Source organism: Bactrocera tryoni, unplaced genomic scaffold (genome assembly GCF_016617805.1).
Source record: "Bactrocera tryoni isolate S06 unplaced genomic scaffold, CSIRO_BtryS06_freeze2 scaffold_233, whole genome shotgun sequence".
Lineage (NCBI taxonomy): Eukaryota > Metazoa > Arthropoda > Insecta > Diptera > Tephritidae > Bactrocera > Bactrocera tryoni.
In genome coordinates, this window is record NW_024395959.1 from 13581 (window position 1) to 20662 (window position 7082).

Sequence of the window (7082 nt, forward strand, 5' to 3'; positions counted from 1 at the left end):
TTGAAAACAACCCCATACCATGTAGCATTGCAATGGGTATTTGTACATACATATTTATATTTAGGACTATGTTTTTATATTTTAGCGATAATGCATATAAATATTTGAAATATGATATCTGTTTCTACACAGATTTACAAAAATATCTCATTTACAATTGTAGCCGTTAAGAACTGTTCAGAAACCTGAACATACTGCCCACGTTGAAGTGTTTACACTTCAAAATAATTCAAGTAATTATAAATCTTGGGCATATTAATTACATTTTTCTCTACAAGATTTGCGGATCGAACTCGTAATAATTTTTCTAACATATATCCAATTTTTATTGTATACAATTTAAGTTTTTAATATTAATAATTAATTTCGTAAGATATATCTTCCTAGCGGAAATGAGTGCCTTTGTGCCTTGCTGAATTACAGATGCGTTGTAGGACTAGTGTTACGATGACTGCACCAACAATTAATAGAATTAGGTTGTCAGTATTCATGCCGTAATGCACCATATGATGCCATTTTAAGTCCAAGTGTTTCCGAATTTAATCACGGGACTTTTTTCAGGTCGTATGCCCAATTTCTCCAAGTGTAAACTGGTGATCTCTTCGTCGAGTATTTTCGGCAACATATGCAAATCTATGTTGTATTTGTCAGCCTTGATCCACAATTCGATTTGTGCCACCACTTGATTTCTGAACGAGTTGAACATCTCAAGCTGGGATGACCGTGCGCGAAGCCCAAATTTACCAGATGTCCTTCGGTAAACAAAATAATAGTAAAACAAAATAATTACCATTGGATAGTGTATAACGATAGACTTGGAGTTTGATAATAATTTTCTCTTTGGCGTTGCATTCAAAAATGCGACGCCGATTTCACAATCGAAATTACCAATATTACAAACGATCGTATCGTCGGGCATGTGTTCAAAATGTGCGCCAGTAATAATGTCCTTGCAAACAGTTGTTGTTACGAAGATAATAGCTTCTTTGTATGTTTGCTCCATGGTGGTTACTTCATAGCCGCTTGCAAGGCAATGATATAATCTTTTTCGGTGAGAATAACGATTCCGCCGAAACAACGCAGAGGTTATACACAACTTTTGCCAATATCATATAACCAGCAACACAGCACACTTTGCCAGCCATCATCACATCGGTGGGCCGTTTTATACCATCAATTAACTACTCGCGATAACCAAAAGATTATAGAATGTACTCTTGCCACCGAGTCGTTGACGTTGATGGCTGGCGCACCGAGACGTCTCTCCTTCACCAATTTATATAAATTGTGTACATGGGTTGTAGATTCTTCGTTCAAATCCTTGACGCCCTTCGGGTATTGTGGGCACTTTTCATGCACTGAGTTGGTCAATTTACCACCATTATCGAAAATCAAGTTCACAAGCTGACCATCTGAGAACAGTAAGGTCAGTTCAATACTTCATAAGTATTCTTCATTCATCATCTTTTGAAGGGTAACACTGACCTAGTCTTCCTTTTCATCCTCCTCCCCGTGAACGCGATGATGTCGTGAGGCTGTTCAATAAGTATTTGTTGTGCAGCTGCTGAATCATTGAGTTCACTTGTTGAGTATTTTAAATATTTCAGTGAATTTGGTATTTGCTGCCTTTCAACCAAATATTGAACTAGATCGATGTGGACAATTCTATCCCACGCTGTCCACGTCAACCCAACCGGCACTCTTTTCAAAAAATACTCCAGAAATATTTTTTTTAAATATATTATATCTAAACATTTACAACATAGTAAAACTATAAGTAAATTTAACAAAATAAATATAAGGATATTCTTTTTCTTCTTTTTTAGCTCGAGTCGACCGCATTTCTTTTTATTAATTATTTGAATATTTTTTCTTCAGTAGAAAAAGGGTAAACAATGTGCATCGCTCTTTACGATGTGCCATGGCTTATCCTTACGTCCACATTTGCAATCTTGGCATAAAATGACGTTTTCAATTCGTCCTCTCTTTCACCGCAATGGTGGAATATTTTGTTCTTTAAAAAATACAAATGTACCACTTTCAATATTTTCAAAAGAAACTTTGCATTTATATATTTTTCGTGGTTTATTATTTTTAAATTTTCTATCTTGAGAGATTAATCTTCCTTTTGTTTGTGAAGAAGAATCTCCTAAGTTTATATTTTTCTTTTCAAATTGAAAAGCTACAGTAAATTTACTATCTGCATTAAATTTTAAATTATTACGAAAGCATTTCTCGTACTTTGTTTCTTTTTTAGTTTTATTAAAATATCTTTCAAGGGATCTTAATTTCCCAAACTTTTTTCGTTGATAATTTAATTTTTTATCTATATGTGTTACAACACCACAATGAGCTAATTTGGGGCTTATGTTGGTTGATCCGTATATCAACCACCCAAACACACTGTTCTGGAGTTTGTAATTCATATTTTCAACAGTTATTTTTTCTTCTTTTATTAAATCAAAAAATATGTCCGCACCTAAAAGTAAGTCAATCTTACCCGGAACATTAAATGAAGGGTCGGCCAGCTTTATATTTTCTGGAATTGTTTTAACTTTTGTGTGTTCCGAGGGTACATTGGACACAATCTTTTGTACAACAACGGTGTGTAAATTTGCTTCAAAATGATCTGTTAATGATTTTAAATGAAGATTAACTCTTTCATTTGCATTTGTTCTGTTTTGACCAACTCCTTCAATGGTCATAGATTCTGTTCTGGAAGGAAGTTTTAATTTATTTTTTAGTTCTTTGGTTATAAGGTGAACTTGAGACCCACTATCTAATAAAGCACGTGCCTTTATTACTCTTCCATCATGACCTTTTATACCAATAATTGCTGTGGTTAGCAGGACATTTTTAGAATCATTTTTTAATTTCTCATTTTTAGTATTTTTAATCACTGTGGTTTTTGCTTTAACGGATTTGTCTTTGTGGAGCCATAAATGATGGTTTCCTTGACATGTATTGTGCCCTGTTTTAAGACATTTGGTGCATAATTTGTTTTTAATTACTGCATCCCATTTGTCTTGAGTAGACAGAGCTTTAAATTTATAACAATAAAATATATTGTGTGAATTATTACATCCCATTATGCATTTAAATTCTGCATTTTGAAATTTTGGTGATGTTTTTGAAACTTGTGCTGCTTCTAGTGCATTCCCTTCATGGTTCAGAAACGATTGTAGTGAATTTAAGCTAGGTATTTCCTTAGGGTTTTTAAGGGAATTTTCATACCTAAGTCTTAAATTGTTGTCTAATTTTTGCACAAGCGTATAATTTAATAAAGCTTCTGCAACAAATTATCTGCAGACAAACTGAGACTTTCCAATGCTTGTGTACTTTCAGAAATTTTTTCTTGAAATTTTCGTACACTAAAAGCAGTCTCAGTCACTACTGGTGCATCTAAAATTTGTTTGAAATAAGTGTTTGCGAGTAACCTTCTATTCGTAAATTTTTCATTAAGAAGGTTCCAGGCAACTGAAAATTTGTCGAGGTTGAAGGCAAATTTGCAATACAACTTGCAGCCGATCCTCTTAATTTTGTTTTAAAATACACATTTTATATGTGTCTGAAAAACATTTTGAGAGACTACGAGTTGCTCAAACAATTCTTTTAAAAGTTTGCCACTGAGCGTAATCTCCTGAAAAGATGGGAATGTCTACTTGAGGCAGCGTAAAATTAGTAGCATTTTTTTGCTAATGCATTTTAATTTAAGTTTGTAAAATCTATTTCTTAAATCATAGAATTTACTCGTTAACTCATCATTTTCGTGCTGGCTAATAAATTCAAGCACAGTATCACGAGTTTTTTCTATAAGTCTCTATACTGTCTAGAGAGACTATTTCGTTTAATTCGCAGTCTTCAATATTCTTTTCTAATTCTGTTAATAAGAATTGAAGCCTGCGAACTAAACCAGGATTTGGAAGGCATTCCATTTTCCTGGGAGCACTATTTTCTTTAATAATAGCGATCAATTCGCTTAACTTGGCGTGCGCTGTCAAATAAAGCGTGCCTACCGAACCTTCTACGTCATTTTTAAAATAATTATCTTTTTTATTTTTGGGATCTTTGGACAATTCTAAATGGTTTCGTTGAAAATCTACCCATTTTTTGTCCAAACTATCCAGGAGTTTTTCCAAATTTATTAAATCTTCATTTATATCCATACTCATGGACTTAAAATGAAGTTTCTGCAGTTCTTCTGCTAATTTTATTTGGTTCTCCATTTTCCCAAAAATAAAATAAACAATTGTATATGAATTATAAAAAAACAATGAAAGATGCTCTTACCTTGTTCAAATATGGATGTGGAATGTGTTGCTGTAAATTTGGTAATTTTTTTTTTTTAATATTATTATAATATATATAATAAAAATATATATTATTTTTTTGTTTTTAACACACTTTTTCACAAACACACTTTCACTTTCACTGTAGGATTTTGAGAATTTTTTTTTTTACAGAATATTTCACTTTCACTCGCGTGTTTTTAAAAACTACGGGGTCACCAATGAATAAAATAAGACGCGTTTGGTTCGGATTTAAAAATGTACTCAGCTCCGGTTGCCCAGAGCACCTTTATTTATAAAATTCCTTATCCTAATTCATGTATGCACCACATGCAGAGTGCATACACATATCTTAATACTAATCTACTGTACATACGGAAGTATTTACATATATCTTAAGCATAAATGTTCATAACGGCATTCATACGTTTTTTTTATCCTTTAATAGTTTAGCAGGCTTATCTTCGCCAGTGTTGAGGCAGTACAAAGTAAATACATAAACAAACGCATAGAGATACATACATACATTTATATGAGTTAATCTTTTGGTTAACTGAAAACCCAAAAAATATAATTTTTCACGGAGCTGCATTCGGGCAGCGCTACCGCGTATCTTTATTGAGTTTTACAAACTGAAGTTAGCTTAACCGAATTACAATATTTATGCTTAATTTTAACTTTAATAATTATAGGTGGCGTGATTCTCTTCCACGAATCTTATGCTGCACAACAGGTAGTGCTGACGCTGACCATGCACTTTATGGTGCATTTCGGTCACACGTGCCGGAAGTTGTAAGTCGATACTTGAGTAAGAAGTGTTGTGTTAACTCTTCCCCTCTTAAATCGATTGTCCCCAATCGGTGTTATTGTTGGGCTGCGATGTTGTAATTTGCAGGAACGGGCCTTTCTGCACGTTTGCAATAAATTCTGCTTCTGGGCTAGGCGAAATGTACATTTTTTGTTTTTCTTTGATAATAAAAAATAAAATTGCAGTAGTGACTACTATAATTAAAACAATTGAAATATCAGAACTTAAGCTAATTATTGAGGATACACTGTTTCCATTCTTTAGTAATTTAAAATTATTTTCATGCTGAAGCTGTTTTATGTACAATGCTTCCATCTTTATTTCTTTATTAATTTCGTTTGTATCATTTATTTTTGTTATTACATTTGGTAATACAAATGTTTCAAATATCCTCAAGTTTACATTGAAATATGTTCTATTAGAAATCTTTATCTCACAATTTTCGAACCTAATAAAAATGTGCCTTTTTGGCTTATCTTTTGTTTATTACAATTTTGGGTTATATTTGAATTAAAATTCTTAAATACAAGGGTGCCTGGTAGCACTTCTATTACATCAGGTTTATTAAAATTTTCAAGCTTACAGCTCGCTTCTTTAAACATTAATATATTGCCTATACATGTGTCTTCAATTCTTATAATATTCTTTTCTAAATTATCCTTAATTTCTAATTGGTACATTTTATTGTCCTCGCCTACAAGGATTTCTAAATGGCTTAGTATCACTGATTTATTATTAATGTTTGAGATGGGTTCAAACTTTATTTTGGATAATGTATTCTGGGAATATTGAGGTATGAGGAGGGATAGGATGATTGTATTTTCCTGAAATAGTACGGCTGTTCTAATGTGGCTGTAACTTTCAAAATTGCTAATATGATTCAGTTCAGTAGGGGTTAGAATGTCCGTTGGCAAGATACCTAATTTAGTTGAAACAAGTAAGGAAGGGCTAAGTTCGGGTGTCACCGAACATTTTATACTCTCGCATGATAAAGTGATAATCGAGATTTCATTATACGTCATCTACATATTTTTCAAATACCGTATTTTTGTAAAGTTTTACTCCGCTATCATCATTGGTTCCTAATGTACTATATATTATACAGAGAAGGCATCAGATGGAATTCAAAATAGCGTTATATTGGAAGAAGGCGTGGTTGTGAACCGATTTCACCTATATTTCGTACATGTCATCAGGGTGTTAAGAAAATATTATATACCGAATTTCATTGATGGATAAATGGCCACGCCCATTTTCAATTTTTAGAAAAAGCCTGGGTGCAGCTTCCTTCTGCAATTTCTTCCGTAAAATTTAGTGTTTCTGACGTTTTTTGTTAGTCCGTTAACGCACTTTTAGTGATTTTCAACATAACCTTTGTATGGGAGGTGGGCGTGGTTATTATCCGATTTCTTCCATTTTTGAACTGTATATGGAAATGCCTGAAGAAAACGACTCTGTAGAGTTTGGTTGACATAGCTATAGTAGTTTCCGAGATACGTACAAAAACCTTAGTAGGGGGCGTGGCCACGCCCACTTTTCAAAAAAATTACGTCCAAATATGCCCCTCCCTAATGCGATCCCTTGTGCCAAATTTCACTAATATCTTTATTTATGGCTTAGTTATGACACTTTATAGGTTTTCGGTTTCCGCCATTTTGTGGGCGTGGCAGTTGGCCGATTTTGCCCATTTTCAAACTTGACCTTCTTATGGAGCGAGGAATACGTGTACCAAGTTTCATCATGATATCTCAATTTTTACTCAAGTTACAGCTTGCACGGACGGACGGACAGACAGACATCCGGATTTCGACTCTACTCGTCACCCTGATCACTTTTGTATATATAACCCTATATCTGACTCTTTTAGTTTTAGGACTTACAAACAACCGTTATGTGAACAAAACTATAATACTCTCCTTAGCAACATTGTTGCGAGAGTATAAAAATAATTTGTCCGATGTCATCTACGTGATTATGTAAAAGTG

General features: G+C 33.4%; 1 pseudogene; it reads right to left on the minus strand.

Moving 5' to 3' along the window:
- Positions 1-517: 517 nt before the first annotated feature.
- Positions 518-1438, minus strand: LOC120780211 (annotated as a pseudogene).
- Positions 1439-7082: the final 5644 nt, after the last annotated feature.